Source organism: Triturus cristatus, chromosome 8 (genome assembly GCF_964204655.1).
Source record: "Triturus cristatus chromosome 8, aTriCri1.1, whole genome shotgun sequence".
Taxonomy (NCBI): Eukaryota; Metazoa; Chordata; class Amphibia; order Caudata; family Salamandridae; genus Triturus; species Triturus cristatus.
Window position 1 is genome coordinate 1537723715 of NC_140591.1, and position 27323 is coordinate 1537751037.

A 27323-nucleotide genomic window follows, 5' to 3' on the forward strand; every position below is an offset into this window, starting at 1 on the left:
TAAATGGTACCACAGGTACCTAGGGCACTGTGACCAGGGAAGACCTCTAAGGGCTGCAGCACTTATTGTGCCACCCTTAGAGGCCCTGTACCTTTACACACACACGCACTGCCTTTGCAGGCTGTATGTCTTGCTGCAGAACTAAGTGAAGAGTCGACAAGACACACATCACTGTGTGCCATGCCTACAACCCACTGCCCTGGCATAGATCAGTCATCCCTCTATCTGGATGCACTATGCCAGTGGTGAGGGTACAGGTGCATGTGACCTGTACCCCTACAGTGTCTAAGTCCATTCTTAGACATTGTAAGTGCAGTGCTGCCATTAAAAGTATATGGTGCTGGGAGTTTGTCATTGCGAACTCCACAGCACCATAACGGCTACACTGAAAACTGGGAAGTTTGGTATCAAACTTCTCAGCACATTAAACCCCCACTGATGCCAGAGTGGGATTTAATGAAACATGCACTCAGAGGGCATCTTAGAGATGCCTCCTGAAAAATGACCAGCCTCTGGTGGGTTCCCTGACTGGTACACACCAGTCTGCCACCACGAGACATGTTTCTGGACCCCTAGGGTGGGAGCCTTTGCTCCCTGAGCCCAGAAACAAAACCTTTCCTGGACGGAGGTGTTCACACCTCCCCAGGCCAGGAAGAGCCATCTGTGGCAGGGGCGCTTCAAAGGCCTGGCAGCCTTTGTAATGCGACCCCCAGCCTCTCCTGCTATCAGGAGCCAGCTCCCTTCCTGTCTCTTCTCCTTTTTGGCGGGTAGACAGGCGGGAAAAAATAGTCAGCCAGAAAGTGTGCCCACCTCTGCCAACTCCACCCCTCAGGTGGGGGAGGCGAGGTGAAGCCCACTCTTCAGTGCCCGCCATCTTGCAAATGGCAGGCACTCCCCAATCCGAATTAGGGATTGTGCTCACTCCCCCACGAGGGGTGGGCACACCAAGGATGTAGTCACCCTAAGGTCAGTAGCCCATTGGCTATCGACCTCAAGACCCTTAAAATACAGTATTTAGGGGGCAGTCTTCAACCAGGAAGGCAGACCTGAATCTGCAACAAGAAAAGAAGAAGAAGGACCGAACAGCCATGCCGATGCTAACAAGAGAAAGACACCCACTGACTTGGCCCCAGCCCTACCGCCCTTTCTCCACCTCGAACCTGCTCCTGCGAAATCCCGGTGTGTCCTGCAGCCAGCAACCTCGAAAACCCCAGAGGACCTGCCTGCCTTCAACCACAAAGACTGTGTCTCCCGTGAACTCTGGATTTGTTCATCTGCAACCTCTGGCTCGGGCCAGACACCGCGAATCCGCACCACTCTGCACCCGCCATCCACGGCCCGAGCTCAAGTGGGCAAACACCATGTGGAGGTCGCGCTGGCGATCCTAACCCTAGAACCGGCGACCCCTGACCGGCCTCAAACCTCCAGCCGATGCCTGCAGCCGAAATACAGAAGGTCCCTCCAACCACAACCAGGAGCTGGTAAGAAGATCCGACCCTAAAAGGCACCCCTGCACCCAACGCTCCACGCCTTGAGTGGCCAAACCGACGGTGCCTAACCAACCCTCAATTTCCCAATTTACCCCTCGAAGTGGTGTCCGCACCCAGAAGACCTTCGTCCCCATGCCTGCAGTGCCTTTGCAAACCGGAGGTTCCTCATTACAAACAACTGGGCTCCCTACGTCGAAACAGCATCCTGCAACCGGCCGCCCTAGTGCTGCTGAGGGTGCCCCTTTGGTGCTACTTTGTTTCCCCATTTGCCCTGAGCTAACATCAGGAGCTTTGCTTCCACAACCAAGTGGCCTGCTCGTCTGCAACCACGAACAGGATGCCCCTTATCCCTCATTGGATAACATTGGGCCTGAGCACTCTGCACCCGGCCGCTCTAGTGCCGCTGAGGGTGTAACAAGAGTGCATCCATGACCCTGGGGGACCCCTAAGTCTACACCCAGAACCTCAACTCCCACTTCCAAATACTTACTGTAAAATCGATAACACTATTTTCCTCCATAGGATAACATTGACAGTTTTTCTTGGAAAAGTTTCAAAGTGTGGAGTTTTAAAACCTAAAGAAATTCTTTAAAATTGTACTATTTAACAAAAACGGTTTTACTTACCTGTTTACAGTAAATGTTCCAGAATAGTATCCAAGAATACTACTCTGTGTAAGAAAAGTAATCTAAAAAGTAACTTACCTGGTATTTGACTGAAAAGCCCATTCAAGTCTATGGGCCCGATTCACAGAACTAACTTAAGACAAAATCCTAAACTTACTACCATTTTGGTATTCACAGAAGGCACTTACTCATTTCGGAATTCACAGAAGTTAGGAGTCCTAACTTTAGGACTCCTAAATGCCTTCTGTGAATACCGAAAATCTTAAAATTAGGATTTTTCTCAGTTTAGTAGTAGTATGGTTAGGACTCCTAACTTTAGGACCCCTAAATGCCTTCTGTGAATACCTAGGGCCTCATGTAGGTAGCGAAATACCGGTCGGTAACGGACGATTTTCGGTAAATATGCCGTTACCGACCGGTATTCAGACAAGTGAGATGTAGGAGTCCAAAAACCACTTTTCGGTAAATATGAGGCGGTAAATACCGATTCATAGTTACCGAATTCTAAAATACCGATTCATATTTACCGAATACATAATTAACGAATCGGTAAATATGAAGTGGTAAATATGAAGTGGTAAAAATTTAAAATGACATGTAGGAGCAGTCGGTAATTAAGAAATCCAGGAAAATCGGTAAATAAGAGTCGGTAATTAACACGGATTGAAAGCAGGTGGTAACCATCAACAATGCACATAAGCAATCCCAAAATGCAACAGCGTGGACAACATGGCCGCCATGTACGTCATTGCAAGGCGCCTACGTCTACAGGCAGCAGGACTGAGGGTGTGGCGACGGGAGGAACAAATCTACAGACAGCGCATCACACTATTCCAGCTGACTGATGCAGAGATACATGAGAGGTACAGGCTACACCCCGAAACCATCATGGACCTGATAAGGGACCTGCACCCACTCCTGGACCAGCCAACAAGAAGGGCGCACACCATACCACCACATGTGCAGGTGCTCTGCAGCCTACATCTCCTGGCATCCGGCAGTTATCAGGTGGTGACAGCTGCGGTGGGTGGTGTATCCCAGAGTTGCCTGTCCCGTTTCTTCAGGAAGTTCCTGGATGCCATGATGCAGAGAATGCACCACTACATAAGCTTCCCAAACACACAGGCTGCACTGCAGAAAACAAAAACAGACTTTTATCACATGGCACAGTTCCCCCATGTCATCGGCTGTATTGATGGTACACACATCCCAATCTGTCCACCAGCTGATACAGAGCACATCTACAGGAACAGGAAGTCCACCCACTCCATCAATGTGCAGGTGATCTGTGATGCAGGGAACATCATCACAGATATTGTTGCAAAGTTTCCTGGGAGCACCCACGACTCTTACATCTTCCAGAATAGTGGGATCTACACACGACTGAGTGCCGGCGAATTCGGAGAGGGATACCTGCTGGGTAAGTAACAGTGACGCCCCTTGAAACCTGCAAATCAGAGTGTATAGAGGCATGTAACTGATGGTTCCCTTTTACTCATCCAGGCGACAGTGCATATGCATGCCGTTCATTCATCCTCACTCCCTACCTACACCCAGCAACCCAGAGTGAGAGACGATACAACGTGGCCCACAAAACAACACGCAATGTGGTGGAGCGCACGTTTGGACTACTGAAGAGCAGGTTCCGCTGCCTCCACAAGAGCGGAGGCGCACGCCAGTACAAACCCATCACCTGCTGCAAGATTATTGCCACTTGTGCAATGCTGCACAACCTTGCCACGAAAAAAGGTACAGATGTGGAACTAACATATTTTGAGGACAACGAGGATGAGTCAGGCCAGCCAGAGGGCAGCGCAGCTAGAGTGCCAACTGCAATCGATGGGAGAGAGAGACGGGCAGAGATCACATGCAACTATTTCTGAGTAAGTGAGGGGACACAGCGAGTTGTGAGAAGTCATGACGTAGTTTAATGTGGCACCACGCCATGAACACATGAACAGGCCAATCTGGCAATATACCATCTATACAAGGAGTATGTCCAGGGTTACGTCACCCAATGGGAAGTGGCTAAGCAGGGCCACATCAATGTTTGCGCATACGCGCTGCAGTGGTGGATTGCACGGCCTGTGCATCCTCACTAGAGCCAACCCCAAGCCGCCTGCTGCTCCTGCGTGCTTCGGGGACGGGGGGTGTGATGCTGCTGCTGGTGTCGATGCTCTCCGCAGCATCCCCTGCAGCAGTTGTCGACGCCTGACTAGTCAATAGCACCCCTAGTGCACTTGTCACCTGCACCATCCCCCGAGACAGGTCGCTGCAGCACTGTGTTAGGCCCTCCTGCATCGTCACAGAGCGCCGGCAAAGTAGGGAAGTCGCAGTTGCCAGACGGTTGAGTGCCCTGCTGGTAGTGTCCCTTCTCTGGCGTTCCCGGCGCCGTGCTTCGATGTCAGCATCTAATTTGCTGCACAACTGCTGGATTGACTGGGACATGTCCCGAATGCCCGCAGCCATGCCGCCAATGTTTGTGTCCATGTTGACTAAGCTTGTCTTCATCACCCGCATGTGCCTCTGGACTGACATAACTGCCTTTGATTGCAGGCGCTGTTGCTTCAACATTTGGCCCTCGAGCCCCAAGAAGACACCATGGCCGTCAGTGGGTGCTGGTGGACTCTGGACACGCGACCTGCGGCGCCCTCTTGCTCCCGTCTGTGCTGCCTGTGAGGTGTGGGGCACAGTGGGATGGCTCCCTTCCTGGGGCCCGGTGCGGTCTTCTGGGCCCATGCTGTCGTCTGACGAGGTGTCGAAGGCTCGTAGCCTGGCTGCTGGACGCCTCCTCATTCTCACACCTGCAAGCGGAGATGTGGCCGGTGATTCGAACATGAGTGGCGATGCTGGCTGTGGTTGTGGTGATGCTGGCTCTCGGTGAGGTGATGCTGGCTCTCGGTGAGGTGATGCTGGCTCTGTGTGCGGCGAGGCTGGCTGTGTTGGTGGTGCGGCTGCAAGTGGGCCTGCTCCCTGGTCTGAACTCGTGCTGGCTAGAGGTGATTTTTGTGGCCGGTGTGCCGTCTCCCCTGCAGCATGCCCTGTACTGCATGATGTCACATCTGTGGACAGAAAAACAACATTGGCTCAGTGTCCCCGAAGGGCTGCATTGCAAGCGTCACAATAAATCATTTCACATTCCAATCTGTCCTCTGTCTCCTTGTGCCTCGAGTGCGTGACATGCCTTGTTGCCCTGTAACATTTACGTCATGGTTAGTGTTGCCCTGACTACATCTCCCGGAATGCATTGCCTGTCTGCACTGACACGTGTGGACTGCAGTGTGATTCTCGTTTCACAATGGGGGATGTGGGATAGGGGTAGGGGAGGCTACATTGCTGTGCTTTCGTCTTACCTTGGTGTGTTGCGGCTCTGGCAGAGCTGTCGGCGTCCCCAAGACCCACGACGCTCTCTTGCTCGAGTGTGGCCGCCACCAGCTCCTCCAGTTCGGTGAGGGCAGGTGCCCTGTTGGTTCCACCTCCGGTCTGGCTGGCCTCCTTCTGGATGTCGCCCATCTTCCTCTTGGTCACAATCCTCAGGTCATACCAGCGCTTTTTGAGGACCTCAATGTCCCTGTGGGTCACTCCCACAGCATTGACCTGCGCCTGGATGGCCAGCCATATGTTGCGCTTTTCGGCCTCAGGCACTTGCAGGGATTGCCTCCCAAACAGCTTCTGGTGCTGCTTCACCACCTCCTCCACCAGCACCTGGAGTTCCTTGGGGCTGAATTTGAGCTTCCTCCTCCTTTCCCCTCCGTCTTTCTGTGTTCTCTGGCTGGACATGCTGTTCGTTTCCCGCTCGCACATGCAACTGCTCCCTGCCTCTCCTCTGCACTCCAAGCCTCTCCAGGGTCGGCTAATTATGTACACCTGCCTGGGTGTGGCCACTTCGGCTAATTGTGTACACCTGCCTGGGTGTGGGCAGTTCCTGGTTGGGTGGGCTGTCGTTGCACAGGATTAGCTGTTTCGTCAAGTCATGTGATGTTATTTACCGAATCCGTACATACCGATTCGGTATTTTCCGATTCGGTAGATACCACCTCGGTATTTTCCGATTCGGTAGATACCACCTCGGTATTTTCCGAATCGGTAATTATCACCTCGGTATTTACCGAATCGGTGAATTCCGATTCGTATTTACCGAATGTTACCGAATCGGTAACTGTTACCGAATTTTTACCTACATATAACTTACCGATTCTAATTTACCGATTCGGTACGGCTCGGTATTTAAGAACCGGTAAAATTTATTTACCTACATGAGGCCCCAAAAGTCTTAAAATTAGGATTTTTCTCAATTTAGTAGTAGTAAAGTTAGGACTCCTAACTTTAGGACTCCTAAATGCCTTCTGTGAATACCGAAAGCCTTAAAATTAGGATTTTTCTCAGTTTAGTAGTAGTAAAGTTAGGAGTCCTAACTTTAGGACTCCTAAACTGAGAAAAATCCTAATTTTAAGACTTTCGGTATTCACAGAAGGCATTTTGGAGTCCTAAAGTTAGGACTCCTAACTTCTGTGAATACCGAAGTGAGTAAGTGTCTTCTGTGAATAACAAAATGAGTAAGTGCCTTCTGTGAATACGAAAATGGTAGTAAGTTTAGGATTTTGTCTTAAGTTAGTTCTGTGAATAGGGCCCAAGGTACTGTATTTACAAAGTCTTGCATTTCTCTGCAACCATACAAGTCAAAACAAAGTGCATATACAAATACAATTCAAACTGTTTACAAACGGAATTACTATTGTAAAGTATTTATTGCTTACCTGTGCCAGGCTTGCTTGGTTCTAGAAAATAAAATAACTAAAAGAATATTTTTATACAAAAACAAATTTGTCTGAAGTTCAGTCTTTGAGTGTGTGAATTCATTTGCTGACCGAGTGTGCACAACAAATGATTAACACGGTTCTCTGGTTGCTTGACCACACTACCACAAATAGAGAGTGAGGTGCTATCTAACTTCACCTCTGCCTACCTTTGGGGTTCCACTGGACTCTGTGCACACTATACCTCACTTTGGTATAGTACATACAGAGCCAGCTTCCTACAACAGGTCCACTGTGACCGCTGCCTGCAGACTCACACCATCAGACATCTAACTCCCACGGACTATTGGAGTAAGAGCACCAGACGGTTATGCCATTTTAATTTTAAGGTTATTTGTGGGTCTGGCGCAAAGGCATAATGTGGGCCCCCTATGTGAAAACCTGTATGGCCGTTTAGACTTAAACAGCAATAAAGGGTGTACAAATATTCTAGTGCAAGTAACATTTGCATTGGATATTGGGTGTGTTTTAATGTATGCGCAAAAATAATGTGAAGTAAGGCATGAAGGTGATATTTGCACTTGTATTCTTGCATTATTTCTTATGTTGTTCTGCCATATGACACTGATAATGTAGAGTGCCATCTGCCTCTACTATACAATGTATCGCACATTCACCCAGGAGGCCGGGCTAAGCTGAATGGTATAAATAAAGGGCAGAGGATCGCTTGTGGTTCTTTGGCGAGACTGGTACCAAGTGTCTGTGTGCAGTTCTGTGAAGATTGGTTGTGCTAGGCCCAGATGGCACACACCAAGGGTTGACTTGGGCTCTTTACACTGGTAACGAGGTCGAAGTTCCCTCTGCATGCGAGAGTGCCCACCTCTTGGTGCGGAGCGCAGCATGGCAGGCTAGGCCTTGATGCTACGTGTGTTTTGGCGGTTCCTGGGCCAGCAGCATTAGCGGTCCCCGGGGTGGCCTACATGGGTGTGGCCGCTGCAGTACTCCCAGTGAAAGCAGACAGTGGGGATTCTGCATGCAAGTTGCCAAACGAGTATCAGAGGTGAGAAGTGTTCGATAAGCCTGTGTTCCAGTGCAAGTGGTGAAAGGACAGTGCAGGACGCCGAGGAGCAAGAGGCCAAATCATTGGGCTGGAGTTGAATGCCTAGAATAGAGGAAGGCGCCCCCAGCATTACCAGTGGATTCAGCATTGGAACACTGCGTGGTTTAGAGAGGGTGCCATGTCGACATGATCCAATGAGAGTGCTGGCTCTTTGCACAAGGCGAATTCCCCTCCCATGCATGCAAACAGTGCACACACGCCAGTAGCAGTAATACTACCTTTCAGTCAATTGGCAGACCCTGTGATGGCTGCTTCCCATTGGCTGCAGTGGTTGGGAAGGTTGGACAATTATTTTCGAGCAACACAAGAGACTGCCAATGCCGTAAAGCGCTATATGATGCTTCACATGAACTCTATCATTTGTTTGAAAACCCTCCGTATACTGGGAGTAACACTGATTTTGATGCAGCGGCGGCTGCACTCAATGGGTACTTTGACCCACAATTAAACTCTGATTATGAAAGGTTTAAGTTAAGGCAGGCACGGCAGCAGGAGGAGGAATCAGTTGATGTTTTCCACGCAGGCCTTTACAATGCTCACCAGCACTTGTACAACTATAGATCGGCTGGATGAAATCAGGGCGCAAATTATACAAGGGTGCAGATCTTCGAATTTGAGAAAGATGATAATGTGCCAACCCGGGAGCGGCTCTGTCAAGAGGAGCGACAGGGTTGTCAACTCCAAGAATGACAAAAGTCAAGGAAGAGAAGGTTGGGATCATTCAATGCAGACCGGCCAAGGCCTGTGGGTCCTGTGGAGCCATGCACAAGTCTGCAAGTGGTTGCCCAGCGCAGGGGAAATCATGTCTCAAGTGTGGCTGGCTCAACCATATTGCATGAGTATGTCGCAGTGGTAGTTGCACAACTGGGTCAGGCCTTCGTGCTCTCGGTTGGTCCACTCTCAGACGCCTGGCTGTGGAGGAGAACGATGAGCATGCTAACACTCAGTCGGAGCACAAGTCCCTTGAGAAGGGCTGTGTGGTAGATGACGAGGATGAAGACATATTCACAGTCACCCTAGTGGGCAGGAAAAGCAGTGGAAAAGACCGCCCCCCTCTGTGCCATACCACTATTGAAGGTGTCCGGATTCCCATGCAGATCAACACTGGGGTGTCGTGAATGTGATGGACAACACGCAGTTTTGGAAGCTAACAGCAAGCCCCCACCTGGTACCGACCAAGGTGAAGATTTACACATATGAGGGCACAATTCCATTCCCCTGAGAGGAGTGATTGAGGTGTTAGTTGAAAGTGAAGAAAAGTTAGGACTTACCAAGTTTCATGTGACCAAAGGAGACACTGGGACTCTCGTAGGGTGCTATGCGGCTGAGGATTTGGAGCTAGTTTTCTTTGCTCGTCAAATTCATCAATCGCATGCTGAGGCCATTTTGGAGGACTTTTCCAGAGTTGTTCTGCAGCTGAGACAAAGTTTTTAAGAGGCAGTGGACAGACGCACTCATAATCTCCCAAAGGACACCCAAACCAACCTAGAATAGGCTGCCAAGAGCTTCTTTGCCTGGATCACTGAGTGCACCAACAGAATTGCCTCCATCAAGCCCCCCAGACTCAAGAGATCCTCCATACAGACCAGCTGATACACCACTCAACTAAGAATGACAAAACGCAACTGCAAACAGCTAGAGAGGACATGGTGCATCAACAAGGAGCCTACAGAATGTGCCACCTTCAAGACATCCCTCAACCAATACCACCAACTCCTGAAAGATGCGAAAAGGAGTGCTCTTGCAGACCTCATTGAAGCCAGTTCCAACCACAGAAAGGAGCTCTTCAACATCATTAGAGTTCTCCCAGTGGCGTAGCTAGGGGGGGACGGTGGGGGCGGTCCACCCCAGGCGGCACTATTTTGGGGGAGGCATTCAGATAAGGCTCGGCTTGCTTTCGTGGACGTTCGGGGACTGGCAGAGAAGGAATAGGACTCGGGCAATGTCCTCTTCTGTTTTTTTGTGCTGGCAGCTGTCCACCCCTCTCTTCCTATTATTCCCTCTCTTTCTCTCTTGCTCCTCACTTACTGAAAACCGTAACTTGAAGAAACGGTTCACAACCTCTTTCCTTCTTTCATTTAGTTGCTTCCCTGTGAAATGAATCCAAATAAGAAAAACACTCTTGCAGGAAATGCCCTTTTTCTGACATTTTTCTATTCCAAAGTGCAGCGGGATGGAGAGAAATAGAAGGTTTTAAATATGAAAAATAAATACATAACTAAATAAAGCAAGACAGAGTGGTTGCAAAGTGGCCAGATTGGTTTTATTCACATTCAAACACATCAGCCTCACTTTACAGACTTTGCAGTGAAGCGCTACTTTTGTTTTCTCGTCTTTCTTTGAACAGCATTGTTGTCCCCAGGTGGGGAAGTGCACCATTCCTGGAGGGACTGCAATACCTGGTTGATGGATGGATTGGAAAACAAAATGTGTACCATGGCTCTGTTTATGGATGTGGTCTTTTTAAACCATACTGCTTACGTTTTGTAAGGATATAAGCAATGGACATTGAATCGGTTCCCTTCAGGGCCCTGTAGTCATGTCCTTAACTTTTCAGGAAAAACTACTCGCTGATTTCTGAATAGTGAGTGAGAGATCGTTAAGGTAACCATGTTGTTTCTGCTTACATTTCACATGCTTTACTTAATCTTGCATTCCCTATGAGTGTTTGCTTTTACTTTTTTTTTTAGGCAGCATATTACTCTTATCAAGTGCATAATTTGAATTGCGCCACATCCAAGTGTTTATAGCGGGCACAATTAGGTTGTAGCTGAAGGCAGTGCGAGTTTCTCTCAGTGGGGAAGTATGGTGTTCAGTGGGGGAGAGGATGTGGCACTATGGCCAGAGCTTTCGAATTTGGAACTGGGGAACTTGGTTCAGCCTTCATGACCAGTCCACCAGACCACTCTACAGAGGGAGCATATTCCCATGCTAGACCTTACAAGGCCCCACTAGACCTTAAAAGGCTTGATGTCTTAGCACAAGCAGGTGTACCCTAGTGGTGTCAATTGTGAGTTAACCTTGAAGGCCTGTCCACCACAATCCATACTGAAGTTCATCTCCAGTCTTGCGGGCAGGCCTACGAAGCAGCACACCCTATAGCGACAGTGATCCAGTCACTGTGACTCTGTCACTGAGGTCACATGAACCTTGAGCAGGATAGGGCGGTGCAAACGGTGTGACCGCACTGGGTACCTATTTCGGGTGGGTGCGTAGTGTTTGAAGTATATTATTGTTTTAAAAAAACATGCGGCCACCTTCCTGGCCTCCAGCAATTTTCAGAAACAATAAAAATGTCATGATAACTTCGATGATTAATGTTCTTCCTAGAGAGAGCTCCAAGTTTTGTCTAGTGGAAGGGTTGACTCCTGGAAAGGTAGCACAGAGGGTTAATATGCCTGCTGCAAAGAACATGTACCATGCAGATCACAAAGTGCACTGCTTTAATGGGGGGGACCATGATGAATGGTCATTTAATGTCAGCTGTAGATGATGGATCCCTGAACAGTGTCATATATGTGCATGTTTGCATTGTGCTGAGGGGATTACCAGGTAATTGTTCACGCAGCTCTCTGATGGATGTCACATGCGGTTTTTCTGAGTCCCAAGATAGATCATGCAGTCTGTGTGTTCTCTTTTGTACTGCCAGTCACTGCCAGTCACCGGTGTATTCAACTGTGTAGCCTTGGACCGTGTCATGTATGTGCATGTAACTTGCATGATCGAGGTAACTATTAGCGGCGATACTACGTGTCTTTCGGTTCTCTTTCAAGTGCTTGCCATCCTTTTTCCCCAGCAAACCCCCCCCCCCCCCCCCAGGTGTGGCGTCACTCTGTGGGATAGCCCCGGGTGCCACAAGCTCTAGCTACGCCTCTGAATTCTCCAACCCATCTGCCACCAAAAACATCATCACCCTTCAGAGGAACTCTGCTACACCTTGGTGGACTTCTTCCACAACAAGATCTCCATCCACTACAAAACCTTCAAACCTCAACCTACCGCCGCTGACATACTCAGCCTTCCTGCTCCCGCTCCCACAGACCCAAACCCAGGACCCCCTGCTCACCACCTGAGACCAGCTCACCACTCAAGACACCTCAGCCGTCATGAACTCATTCCACTCAGGAGAACCCACAGACCCCGGTCAACACCACATTGTCAACCTCAGGAGCAAGATGATCAGCAACAAACTCACCACCTTCAACACCACCTGCTGACCCCAACAAACCCAAGAACTACTCTCTGCTCACTTTTCCCGCCAAAGTCCTTGAAAAGGTCATCAACCGCCAACTTATGGAACACCTAAAGAAAAACAATCTTCTGGACACCTCCCTATCCGGATTCTGCACCAACCATAGCAACAAAACCACCCTAATCGCTGCCACCATAGACATCACAACCCTCCTAAACCGGGGAGAGACAGCAACCCTGATCCTCCTCGATGTCACAGCAGCGTTCAACATGGTATCCCACCACACCCTCATCAAGAAGCTTCATCACATGGGAATCTGTGGCGTCCATCAAGGCTCATCATATCCTAGGCTGACGACACCCAGCTCATCCTCTCGCTATCAGAAGACCCCTCCACCATGATGGTCAACTTCCGCATGTGCATGTCGATCATCGTCGACTGGATACAAGACAACTGCCTACAGCTCAACACAGACAAAACAGAAGTACTGATATTCCGGAACAACACTTCCCCATGCAATGACTCCTGGTGGCCTCTCGGGCGAGGACCCTCACCCACTCCGACAGACCACGCCTGAAACCTTGACATCATCCTGGACAGCAAGCTCACCATGAAAAGTCAGATCAACGCAGTCTCCTCTGTCCGCTTCCTCACTCTTCGCATGCTCTGCAAGATCTTCAAATGGCTACCCTTTAACACCAGACGTACTGTCACACAAGCCCTCGTAACTAGCCACCTGGACTACCTCAAGAAGCTCCACTGGCTACCCATTCAGATGAGGTGTCAATTCAAGAATCTGATCCACACCTACAATGCCCTTCACAATCAAGGTCCAGCATACATCAACCACTGCCTGAAATGCCACCAGCCCTCCAGACACCTGTGCTCCGCCTCCTCAGCACCCACCCCCACATCTGTCGTAGCAACACTGGAGGATGCTCTTTCTCCTACCTCACCACAAAGTCTTGGATCAACCTCCATCTCCGAACCTCACCCTCCCTTCTGGAATTCAGGAAAGGATTCAAGACCGGGATGTTCAAATGAACACACGGCAGCAGTATGGTTCACTCAGCCCCTGGATACCCTCATGTGTGATTAGCTGTGCTCTATAAATCCGGATTTATTAATTGACTAGGGACATCCCAAAAGAAAAACTCCCCATGCAACCTGGTTTTGCCTTGATGGGGATAGTGGATGATGAGGGGTTCTCCCCACTGGCCTCTTCTGGAGCCCGACTGCCTAGCTCACTCCTCTTGGCTGCAAGCCATGTGGTAGCTCACCACTGGCACTCATTGTCTCTGCTGACCCTAGACATGTGGTGGTCAAAGGTTTGCAATGTCCATGCAATGGAAAGGTTGACAGTCCAAGTGCGGGACACCATGACGCAATATGAGCCCTTTCCACTCTTACATCAAACGCGCTTGAGGGATTCCTCATACTCCTGAGCTGGTAAATGTGATGGGGAAGCGTACCATAAGCATGGACCCTGAAGATTACAAGGTGAGGGGATGTGTTTAGAATCTGTTCACAGTGTAGAGATGTGGTGCAAACATGTTCTAGGACATCCTGACATCCTGCCAGGCGATAGCAGAGACAGGAATGGTTATCCTGAAAATGCTGTTTGCATGGCGTTAATGATGTACTGTTTTTCTTTTCTTTCTTTTCAAAGAAATCTGTATCTGGGGACTGAAAATGTTAAATAAAGTTGTTAAAAGAAAAAGATAAATCCTAAAGATGTTATTTCAACTTTTCATAGATTAGTTTTCAATAGTGCAAGTTTCCCTCACATATGAAACAGGCAGAGTACAGAAAATAGGCATGCAAGTTTAACTCATAGAGAACAGTCACAGCACTGGATAGCAACAGTGCAAGCATCCCTCAGATAAAGGACAGGCACAGCCCAGGCAACAGCTGTGCTCGTTTTCCATGCACACTGAAGAAGGATCATCAGTTCTAGCTTTGCTCACATACTACAGATACAGCATAGAGAGGAGCAGCACAAACAAAACAGACAATACAGGCAGCACTTGTGCAAGCTTCTGTCATAGAACAAGGACCGTAAATGGCGGCAGCAGTGCAACTCAAACATCAAACATGCAGCAAAAAGTAACTTCCATTACACACGAAGCAGACAACCCTACAGGTGCTAGTCTAACTCATATACAGCAACATATTTAGCAACACTGCCAGCATCCCTAGAGACACAGAAAAAGTGCAGTGCTGGTAGTTGGAGTACAAGCTTCCCTCACACACAGAAGGTTCCTCACGCAGGGCCTGATTCACAAAGGTAAACGTACACCTCTGTGGAAGTCTACGTTTGTTTTGGAATTCACAAAACTGCATTTTAGTGATAAGTTTACGAATGCAGAGTCTCCGCAGCCACGGTGAAGAACTCTGCGCGCAAAAAGATAGGCATGTTGTATATTTTTATGTGCAGACTTCTCGCCCCGACTGTGGAGTCTACACACTCGTAAACTTACTATTAAAATGCAGTTTTGTGAATTCCAAAATAAACGTAAAGTTACACAAAAGTGTAAATTTACCTTTGTAAATCTGGCCCACAGGCAGCAAGGTGCAAGCATTCTCTGCACACACCGACAGCTTTGAAGTCTAAATAGCTGCTTGTCTGCACAGCGCCAATCCCTGCAATGAGCCTGCAGCCTACAGGCAACCAAGGGTGATAGTGGAGGGGAACAGAGGATGAATTGGAGAGAAAAGAGGGGACATTGGGAGAATCAATCTAATAAAAGTCCCTCATCTATGCAAAGCCTGTGTGATGTTAGTTTTTTATGTGTACTGGCACTGGCCTTCAGGTCACCCGTGTTCTCACTTGGAGCTGCTATCTGCTCTCATAAGGCTGGAGTACCTTGGTTTATTGTTTGAAGCATTTACTGATACATGCAGTGGCTTAGCTAGGGGGGTCGGTGGGGGCGGTCCACCCCAGACGGCACTATTTTGGTGGTGGACAAAGGCATTCAGATAAAGCTCGGCCGCTCGGCTTGCTTTCGTGGACGTTCGGGGACGGGCCGAGAAGGAATAGGACTCGGGCAATGTCCTCTTCTTTTTTGTGCTGGCAGCTGTCCCCCCCTCTCCTCCTATTATTCCCTCTCTTTCTGTCTTGCTCATCACTTACTGAAAACCGTAACTTGAAGAAACGGTTCACAACTTCTCTTTCCTTCTTTCATTTAGTTGCCTACCTGTGAAATGGATCCAAATAAGAAAAACACTCTTGCGGGAAATGCCCTTTTTCTGACATTTTTCTATTCCAAAGTGCAGCGGGATGGAGAGAAATAGAAGGTTTTAAATATGAAAAATAAATACATAACTAAATAAAGCAAGACAGAGTGGTTGCAAAGTGGCCAGGTTGGTTTTATCCACATCCAAATACATCAGCCTCACTTTACAGAATTTGCCAGTGAAGCGCTACTTTTGTTTTCTAGTCTTTCTTTGAACAGCATTGTTGTCCCCAGGTGGGGAAGTGCACCATTCCTGGAGGTACTGTAATACCTGGTTGATGGGTGGATTGGAAAACAAAATGTGTACCATGGCTCTGTGTTTATGGACGTGGTCTTTCTAAACCATACTGCTTACGTTTTGTAAGGATATAAGCAATGGACATTGAATTTTTTTTTTTTTTTTAAACATTTTTTTATTGTTTTCATAGCATCAACTCAATACAATCCCCGCTACCTTCCCCCTTCAAAAGGGATACTTTACATACGTCGTTGCCATCCAGTATCCAGGAGAATAGTCATCCATCACATGCGGGTCCCCCCCCCTCCCTCCTCACCCCATGTCAGTGTGCCCCCCTCTGCCTTCCCCTCTCCTGATGTGCCCCTCCCCTACAATAAATCATGCACGGGTGCCCAACCTCTTCTAGGGAACCAAGGCTTTCCCTCATGCCTAGCAACGTTCATGCTTCCAGTGCTTGCCACTGCTCCCCTCCTACTCCCCGTTCAATGCCTCCTCCTGCCTGTCAGATGTGTCCCCCGCTCCCCCGGTGTCAGACATCAGCCCCTGAAGTTCCACCACCAGCGCCTCCCACGCTCGGGCCGTCGCCAGCGCCTTCTCATCATCCCTCCGAAGGGCTAATTGCAACCGGAGCGTACCCTCTGCCCCCGACCATCGCGCAAACGCCGCCCTCCACCGCAAGAAGCTAGGCCCCGCTCGGGACTTCCAGTGCATAGTCAGTTCCCTCTTGGCCATAATCAACCCTAAATCGTAAAACTTGCTAGTAACCTTCGTCCGGCGGGTGTGGGGAAACCAAAGTAACAAGCAGGCCCCCAGTTCTGGGGCAATAGTGCGGTCCGTCACCTGATTCAGGCAATCCATAACCTCTGCCCAATAGTCACCCAACTGGGCGCAGGACCAAAACATGTGACGAAAATCAGCCCCCTCTCCCCCGCACCGCGGGCATTGAGAGTGCACACCCCCAAAATATTGCAATATCTTAACCGGCGTCAGATACGCCCTGTGCAACGTAAAAAACTGAACCAGCTGAAACCGGGCATTGCGCGTTCCCTTCCAGGCCCGCCGCACCAGCGTGGTCCATGTAGTCTCGGGGATCGATTTCTCAAGGTCCAATTCCCACTTACCCCTCAAGGTGGCAAGGGGCTGCAGGCCTTCCGTCGATAGTCTGCGGTAGAGACAAGTAATGGCCTTGGTCGTCCCCGCCGCCATCACTACATATTGGCAACCTGCAGCGATCGGCGGCTCCGAGAGCCCCATATTCCAATGTCTCTGGAGGCTCGCTACAAGGGCCGCGTGGAGTAAAAAATCCCCCCGTGGAAGCCCGTAAGAGTCCTGCAAGTCCTGGAAGGGCAGCAGCACCCCCTCTCTGTATAAATCGCCCACCATCTGCACGCCCAGCTCCTCCCAAACGGCCAACCCAGACCAATCACCCCCATGCGGGAACGCCGTACACATTCCCAAAGGGATCTCCGGGGCATAGGGGCGAGTTATCGCGGCCCTCCTCTGGCACATGTTCCAGCACAGCCGGAGGGTACGCTCCTCCAGAGTAAGCTGGGCAAGATCCAACCGCTGCTGCAAGACTATGAAGGCGAGCACATGCCGTGGAATCAACCTGCCCTGTGGGCCCTCTGGGCCTCTATACTCCCTGGCCACCGCCTGCGTAAGCCATTGGAGTTGGGCTGCCAGATAGTACCATTCAAAATCCGGGACTGCCAGGCCCCCCTCCGCTCTCGGCCGCCGCAGTGTGGTCAAAGCCACCCGCCTCCTCCCCGAGCCCCAAATGAAGCCCGTAGACAGTACTCGGAGCCATGCGAAATACGATGCAGGTATCCATATAGGCAGGGTGTGAAAGAAGTAGAGGAGGCGTGGCAACGCCACCATCTTCAACAGCCCTACCCTCCCGGCACACGAAAGTGGGAGCGTACTCCAGAAACTCATGCTGCCACGCAAGCCGCGAATGGCTCTGCCAACATTCCCCTCCAGCAAATCAGGCTGGGTGTGGTAGATACTAACCCCCAAATATCGCAGGCAGCTACCTTCCCAGCGGATCACTCCCAGCGACTGGGGGGCCCGTCTGCCCGGCAACAGAAGCAATGGACATTGAAACGGTTCCCTTCAGGGCCCTGTAGTCATGTCCTTAACTTTTCAGGTAAAACCACTCGCTGATTTCTGTATAGTGAGTGAGAGATCGTTAAGGTAACCATGTTGTTTCTGCTTACATTTCCCATGCTTTACTTAATCTTGCATTCCCTATGAGTGTTTGCTTTAACTTTTTTTTTTGGGCAGCATATTACTCTTATCAAGTGCATAATTTGAATTGAGCCACATCCAAGTGTTTATAGCGGGCACAATTAGGTTGTAGCTGAAGGCAGTGCGAGTTTCTCTCAGTGGGGCAGTATGGTATTTAGTGGGGGAGAGGATGTGGCACTATGGCCAGAGCTGTCGAATTTGGAACTGGAGAACTGGGTTCAGCCTTCATGACCAGTCCACCAGACCACTCTACTGAGGGAGCATATTCCCATGCTAGACCTTAGAAGGCCCAGCTAGACCTTAGAAGGCTTGATGTCTTCGCACAAGCAGGTGTACCCTAGTGGTGTCAATTGTGGGTTAACCATGAAGGCCTGTCCACCACAATCCATACTGAAGTTCATCTCCAGTCTTGCGGGCAGGCCTACGAAGCAGCACACCCTAGAGCAACAGTGATCTGGTCACTGTGACTCTGTCACTGAGGTCACATGAACCTTGAGCAGGTTAGGGCGGTGCGAACGGTGTGACCGCACTGGGTACCTATTTCGGGTGGATGCGTATTGTTTGCAAGTATATTATGGTTTAAAAAAAACTTGCTGCCTCCTTCCTGGCCTCCAGCAATTTTCAGAAACAATAAAAATTTCATGATAACTTTGGTGATTTATGTTCTTCCTAGAGAGACATCCGAGTTTTGTCTAGTGGAAGGGTTGACTCCTGGAAAGGTAGCACAGAGGGTTAATGTGCCTGCTGCATAGAACATGTACCTTGCAGATCACAAAGTGCACTGATTTAATGGGGGGACCATGATGAATGGTCATTTAAGGTCAGCTGTAGATGATGGATCCCTGAACAGTGTCATGTATGTGCATATTTGCAGTGTGCTGAGGGGATTACCAGGTAATTGTTCATGCAGCTCTCTGATGGATGTCACATGCGGTTTTTCTGAGTCCCCAGATAGATCATGCAGTCTGTGTGTTCTCTTTTGTACTGCCAGTCACGCTGTATTCAACTGTGCAGCCTTGGACCGTGTCATGTATGTGCATGTAACTTGCATGATCGAGGTAACTATTAGCGGCGATACTACGTGTCTCTCGGTCCGCTTTTAAGTGCTTGCCGTCCTTTTTCCCTAGCACCCCTCCCCCCAGGGGCGGCACTCTGAGGGATAACCCCGGGCGCCACAAGCTCTAGCTACGCCTCTGGATACATGTGTCATTTCCACAGGCTTGAATCATCAAGCAGTTCCAAGCCCATCAGTGCAACTCATTCTGTACCAAATAAGATGTGTCCAGTTTTGTTTAGTCTTAGTAAACAGGGAACTATTTCCTTGTACTAAACAGATAATTGGAGACAATCGGAGGTCAAGCTTCGCTGCTCCTTTATCAGGATATGTGGAAGTGTAGATGTGATGGATAATGACGGACATTGTTCGAGTGCTTCCCCAAATCTAATGAAAGAGGAATTTGTCTAAGGTGCATCGTGCATTGCACTAGGCTCCCTGTGCAAGAATCGATTGAGCAGTGCACATTTATTTGCTGTGAATCACCATTCACTCTGGCTGTGACTTCAGTCGATGACGCTTCCGATGAGCAACACTTGTGCGAATTTGTCGCGCGGTGACCACAGGTCTATAGGATCTGTGACGCAGAGAGGGAGCAGGGAAGGATTGGTGAATTGTGAGAAGAGGGTGAAGCACATTGAAAGATACTCAGAAATTCCACTGTGATTGACAGAAATCGAAATTTCAGAACCACAATTAAAATTGCCAAGATATCTCCACATTGTTTAATCTTAATTGACCACTATGTCTTTTCTTGTGCAAAAACTGATGCACGGGTTTCCACAAAGCACAAATGGACTGAATGTTGGACCAGGCCGCTTCGCCTCATCCTCGGCTTGTGAAACTCCAAACAGGTGTTTTTACTCTAGTTGCAGTGGGGGGTTTCCTATGGGAATTTACTCCGAGAAAACACTTTTGGCATCAATCCCCTCCGGCTTTTTTGCCGCTCTTGACAAATCTTCACAAAACTCTCTATGAAAATGCTTTCAACAAGCTGAATGTAGAATGTTGGAATAGTTGATAGAAAATAATCAATAAAGGAAACAATGGGACATAAAAGAGGTGTGGCGCAGCAGCCAGGGTGCCTGACTCCGGACTATGGGTTCACGGTTCGATTCCCGGCTCCGGTGGCGGGTTAGCCCAGCACCATGTGACTCTGGGCAATAGCTCGCTTAATCTTCCCGACGGCCCCCAGCACCTGACCTCGGACTATGGGGTTCATGGTTCGATCCCCGGCGCCGGCGGCAGGTCAGCCCAGCACCATGTGACTCTGGGCAATAGCGCGCTTAATCTTCCCGACGGCCCCCAGCACCTGACCTCGGACTATGGGGTTCACGGTTCGATCCCCAGCACCGGTGGCGGGTTAGCCCAGCACCTTGTGACTCTGGGCAATAGCGCGCTTAATCTTCCCGACGGCCCCCAGCGCCAGGACACCAGTTCCGAGGTAGCTGTGCGCTTTACAAATACTGATATTTCATTCCATAAAGAATGAAAGTTCACCATTTGTTTTCTTTCACAGAATTTTGATCTCTTTTAATACATCCGAAAACAGCAGTTTGTTGGACGCAGCAGCCGGTTAGGACATCTTATTTTTTTTTTAATAGTTCTATGGTTCATTAATGGTCCAATAAGGCAACGAAAGCAGCCACTGAAGTCAGAAAGAACCGAGCACGACGGGAACTCCTAAAAGAAGAAAGTGTCATCTCCGGCGAGTGACCCAAGAGTAACCTCGTGACATTTAAGAAGCGCAAACAAAAGGGTTCGAGTTCACGAGTCAAACTTTGTGGTTTTGTTGTGGTTGTAATTAACAGGGTCATTTAGACTCGTGTCGGCACAAATGTATTTGACCCATTTTTGTGCTGCTGCCTGTTAATTGTTAAGTAAGTGCAAACTGAGTGTGCCTGCATTCTGCACACACTGTTGATATGAAAATTATACAGTGGAAGAATCCCCCCAAAACGGGTTTCTTTGCCCTGTTATCACTAGATTCCCCCTGGTGGCAACACCCACTGCAAAAAGAACAGAATGCAGAGGAAAAATGAAACATAAAACTAAAACGTGACAAAAATGGCACAAATGCTGCTTCCACAAAACCCTCAATAACCCCCTCTAACCAGCACACGTTTCCAAGGGGTGAGTTTTTCACCCACAAGTTCCACTGCGGTCTGAATGACCTCCTCCCCCAGGTGTTCGAAGGGGCAGTGCCCACCCAGCAGGTGTGCCACTTTAAAAAGAGTGATCCAGGGGCTAGGAGACATCAAGGCTGCTGCATGTTTGTTGAAAATGTAACCTGACCTAGGATTAATCATGAAGCCCTTTGGGATATATTGGGTGCTTACAGTGCTTAATTTGTAAAAGAAAAACATAAGTATCGGACCTTGTCAGGACTCGACTGCAGTTTGCACCGCCCATTGCCCCTGTCAGCGCTGCCGACACAACTACTATTACACTGCTCCAAGAGCGGCAAATCAGATTATTCCAGCCCCCCAAAGTTACAAGAATGGTTTGGGGGCAGGTATTAGTCATTTTTAAGGTATACTGAATTGATAGAACGACGGGGCCGACATCGGCCACGCCACAAGGTATGGCGGTCGAGCCGGCCCCCTCCGCGACGATGGTGGGGGGGGGCGTGCCTGTCACGTGCGTTTGCGACGTGGCGTCCGCCCCCCTCCCCCCCATTGGTCTCGGACATTGGGCGTGACCCGGAAGCGATGCGAATCGCTTCCGGGTCGCGATACGGGCGAACAGAATCACAGGGGTATAAAGGGCTGGGGAGCCCAGGAAGCCTCCTCTTGGTTCCTGGCTCCCCAGCTTGCCCCCCACGCCTCGCTAGGAGGCGGTAATATTTGTTTTCATTTGTTTTTCAGGTCGGCTTCGGATCACCGTACATCGAAGAATGGGGGAAGCAGCAGTTCCGGGCATCGTCAGGAGAGGTGTGGCGCTGCGGAAGCCGGGAGAAATCGCCGTCGAGTGCTATCATCAACCTGAGGCCAAGGAAGGAGTATCCAGTCGATCGGCTGCGCAGCGAAGCGTCTTGTGCCTGGATCCGAGGAAAGAGCGTCGTGAGACCGGCCGGAGCGCATCGTCGTGCGGGGGTCGAGGCGGGAACATCCTGTTGCAGGTACCCGGTGGGGGTTTGCGCAAGGCACTCACCCCTCCGGTTTTGTTTAGGACGCTGTATTCCTTTGTTGTGGTCCCGTTTGGAGCGCACGGCTTCGCGCGCGCATTTCGGGTGCACCGGGAGGGTCTGCCTTAGCGGTTACGCGTTTTTTGGCATAATCTTGCATCTCGCTCTTCCGCGTGTTTACTTTGCAATCCGGACATCTCCTAGTTGTTTGAAGAAAAGTATAAGCGTATCGGGCATTGCTTTTGAAGCCTAATGGTTAAGCTTGAGACTCCTACTTTCCAGGTTACAGGTTCAATTCCCATTGTTTCTGTTCAGTAGATCTCGTTTACCTCGGGGGATTGTATTTGATTGGCTCCGTGTGCACAATAATACAGAGCTGGATGTGGGGTTTCTTTTGTGGGGGCTACAAAGGACTATATTAATTGTGTTTTGGGGTTTATAATTATTGGCTCTGTCTAACTGTTTATGCAACTGCTATCTCATTGGACATTAGCATAAGTAATTTGACCCGGGTTCCTAAGCAATCTGCCAGGGCCTGCGTAAGCACTGGAGCAATTACAGTAAGCTCAACTTAAACTAAGTATAGGTGTTGGGTGGCTTTGTGGTTGATTTGGCGTTATGGCAGGGAAGGCAAAGCGAGGGGAACAGGGCTCCCGTATGGAGAGGCTGATGGAGGAGATGATGCATAAAGTGACAGAGATGGGGCAGGATCTTGCTAACCTTAAGGAGAAGGTTGAAGGACAGGAGGGGGTGAGGCCTAGACGCGCGAATGTGCCCCCAAGGCGGCTTTTCCAGCAATTCCTAAAAGAGTGAGAACCAAGAAGCGCGCGCCATCTGGGATATCCCCGTCCATCCCCCAGACCCCTGGGGGCGCTGACCTGGTACCACCCGCCCCTGTACCAGCTCCATGCCCAGTGGGTCCGGCGGGCCCAGTGCCAGCAACATCACCACCGGTACCTGCAGCACCGGTTGAGCCACTTCCCACACCTCTGCATACCGGGCCACCAGCGATTCCGGTAGGCCCAGTGCCACAACCCGGTCCCCTGGGGGTGCCAGTTCCGCCGATACCGGGTCCCGTCCCGGTAACAACACCTTTGGGCGGTGCGCCACTGGTGGGGGGGGAGGTCCCTCAGGATGTTGTGTTGCACCTGGCGACAATTCTGCCTTGGTTGGGGAAGGCAGGCATTTTTGCCCCTGCAGTGGGAGTGAAGGAGGTGGGTACCGATGCGCTAGCGGAAGCAATGAGAATTGTGGGTGAGTTCAATGCAGGGCGCAAGGACCAGGGGGTTGCTGGTCCTGTTCCTTCGTTACCTATCATTTCAGGGGGGGGTACTGCCGCTCTGGAGAACAAAGGGGTGTCGGTCGCCGGTACAACAATGGGGATTCCACCGGAGGCGCCGGGGACATCGGTAACAGGTAAACTGCCTCCATTGCCAATGTTGGGTGTGGGCGAGATCAGCTCTGAGCGCGAGTTCTTGGGCAGGCATGTGTCACAGGAGTTGAAAAATCGAATTTGGGCTGGAGAATATATTAACATGTTTTCGCTGCTGATCTGCGAGAGTGCAAGGGAGGAGTCAAGAAAGAACAAGGATTACATGCTCCCAAGGGAATGGGCTAGTGAGATGCAAAAATTTAGGGTAGAAGAGAATTTACTCAATTGGATCAGGGCCTTTTCCATATTCATGGCAGTCACTGCGGAGCGTTTCCCAAACTTACAGGCGCAGATGGCTTGTTACCAGAACAGAATAGTGTTGGCCCACGATAAATTCGCGGGTGGAGGGTGGTTGGTTTACGACAGGAATTTCAGGGTGGCTAAGGCGTCTGACCCAACCCTGTCATGGGATCGAATTTACACGGTATCATGGTTAGATCTATTCGGGGATGAGGGCCATGGTGGTCTAAAGAGCCAGTCCTTTCAGCCAGCCCAGCCTTTACAGCCCTTTCGGGTACAGGGTAACGCAAACTACACCACGAATTCGAGCAATAACAGTGGCAGGAAAGGGACGTGCTGGGATTTCAACAGGCGGACCTGCACCAGACCACAGGGCCAGTGCAGGTTCAAGCACGCGTGCTCCATTTGTGCCAATCCATCCCACCCGGAGTCCAAATGTCTTAAAAGATCAAAAGATAAGGGCAGGAAGAAGCAGGAGTGAGGTGGGTTTCGCGCTTAAAGCGCGCTCACCCATCGACGTCACGGCACTGACTCAATGGCTCAACAAGTATCCATGTCATCTGACAGCCAGAGTTTTGTTGGAGGGTTTCAGGGATGGGTTTAGGATACCAGCTCCAAATTATGTGGGGGCATCTGATTGTCCGAACCAACTCTCTGCCCGGACCAATCCAGACATAGTCTCCGCAAAGATTGCCAAGGAGCTGCGCCTGGGTAGGGTGGCCGGCCCTTTCAAGTCTGTGCCAGTTAAGAACTTTGTGTGCTCCCCTTTGGGTGTAGTCCCCAAAAAGGTAGAGGGGGAATTCAGACTCATACACAACTTATCCGCTCCCAGGGGTAAATCTCTGAATGATGCTATTAACAATGAGTTCTGCAGTGTAAAATATGCTTCATTTGATCAAGCAGTGGAGATTCTCAGAGGGTTGGGCCCTGGAGCGCTGATGGCGAAATCTGACATTGAATCGGCCTTTCAGTTACTCCCGGTGCAGCCAGACGATTATCATCTTCTTGGTTTTAAATTTCAGGGTAATTTTTACATGGATATGTGCATGCCTATGGGATGCTCTGTGTCATGTGCATACTTTGAGAAGTTCAGCTCATTCTTGGAATGGGTTTTCAGGCAGAAGTCAGGGCACCAGTCGGTCATGCATTACCTTGATGACTTTCTTATCCTTGGGTCACGGGGCTCCCCGGAATGTGGGTGGGCGCTGCAGGAATTTTGCGGGCTTATGCAGGCTCTGGGGGTTCCTTTGGCCCTGGGGAAGACGGTTGGCCCTGCATCTACTATTGAGTTCCTGGGCATTGAGTTGGATTCTGTCCAGGAGTGTTTTAGGTTACCCTTAGACAAGGTCAACAAATTCAGGGCATGTTTGCAGCTATGCTTGAGCAAGCAGAAGGTCACATTACATCAGTTGCAGCAGACGGTAGGGCAACTCAATTTCGCCCTGTGGGTCATTCCAATGGCCAGACCTTTCTCCAGATCCATCTCCCAAGCCATGACTGGCCTCAAAGAAAAACACCACCACACAAGGCTGTCAGCTGAGGTCCGGCAGGACATGCGGATTTGGATGACATTCCTGCAGGATTTTAATGGCAGGGTAGTGTGGCCGGGTCCACCCATTGCATCCGCGAAGTTGGGTTTAATGACTGACGCCGCGGGCAGTGAGGGATTTGGCGCCATACTCGGCACCGAGTGGGTGGCTCAACGTTGGCCAGCGTGGTGGGTGGAGAGTGGTTTAACAGGGAACATTGGCTTCCTTGAGCTATTCCCCATTTGGGTGGCATTGATTGTATGGCCGGAACAATTGTGTAATCAGTCAGTGATTTTCTGGTCTGATAATATGACAGTTGTTGAGTGCATCAATCAGCAGGCAGCCCGATGTAAGATGATTCTCCGCCTCTTGAAGGAGATGGTTCTCACATGTATGAAATTGAATGTACAATTTAGAGCAAAACACGTGTCTGGTGTACTTGATCATGCGGCTGATGCGCTTTCTCGCTTTAAGATGCAGGTTTTCAGGGCTCATCTCCCAACAGCGGCAGAGCAGGCAACCCTCTTCCCAGAACGACTTTGGCAGATTGGTGCCCCCGCTTACCAGATCTCGTGGCAGCGAGTCTAGCACCCAGGACCAGGAAAGCATACGAAGGGGCGTTCTGGCAGTATTGTTCTTTCCTGGGTGAGGGGTGGGTGGAGCGTTGGCAAGACACGGGGGCACTCATTTCATATTTGGGTTGGCTGAGGGTCAATGGACGCTCGGCGGCCGCAGCTAGGAAACAAGTGGCGGCGATTTCATTCTTCGCTCAGACCAGGGACAGGGGTGACCCCACTAACAGTTTCACAGTAAGGAAAGCTCTGAAAGGGTTGCAACGCCTCCAGGGTTCGGCCCCTGACACGAGGCTGCCAATTGGGGTGCAGCTTCTCACGTCAATACTAACAGCCCTCCCAGCACTTTGCAACACCACAAGCGAGGTCAGGTTGTTCACTGCTGCCTTTGCACTAGCTTTTTATGGCACTTTCCGGATTGGGGAGCTGGTGGCCTCAAACAAACTGGACATGCAAGGCGGCCTGCAGTTTGAATGCCTTAAATTCAGGGCCGATGCCCTATTAATATCAATCAGGAAGTCCAAGACTGATCAGGAGGCCCGGGGTGATGGGGTGGTTCTCCACCGGGCTCAGGGAAACCCATGCTGTCCGGTAGCTCACGTTGAGAGCTACTTGCAGGTTAGACCATTTAACGTAGGGGGGCCTTTCTTGATCCATGATGATGGGGTCCCATTGACACGCTTCCAATTTAAAAGGGTATTGGACATGGCAATTCTGAAGGTAGGTCAGAATCCACAGTGTTTCGGCACCCACTCCTTTAGGATAGGGGCTGCCACTGAGGCAAGGGCCAGGGGCCTATCGACCGGCGACGTATAGAAGATAGGGAGATGGGTGTCCAATTGTTACAAACGTTATGTGCGCCTACACATGTTGTGACTAAGGGAGGCACACAACGCTGATACATGGTTTTTCTGCTTTCTTTACAGTTTCTCAAGCCTGTCACTCAGGGGAGAAACTCATGACACCACACCAACAACAATCGGCGGAGCGGAGACCATCACCACAAAGGCGAACTGTTCAGACAGTGTGGATCATAGGCCATTCATATGTAAGGCGTCTGTCTCACCTTTTTTCCACAGGAGATTACAGGGAAAGAGCGCGGCAGGCAGGGTTTGAGATAGCGTGCCATGGAAAAGGGGGGCTGTGTTTTGATCGGTTCCGGGATATCGTTCTGGGCATGTTAAGGAAAGGGGGTCCTTACAATTTGATAAGGATCTGACACCAGTTAGTGACCTTGCCGTAGGCCCATTTTTTAGTAATGCAGAAAATAAAATTTGTAAAGATTGATCATGATATGTTTAGATATGGATAGGAAACCTTTGTATTAGAGTTATGTTAAGGTTAGCCACTTGATATCTGTAAACTTATCATTTGTAATCTGTGTAAAGTATATTTTCTGCTATGTGTTTTTAAAATTAATTTTTAATGTTTATTAATTTTGTACAATAAATACGGCCGGGGGG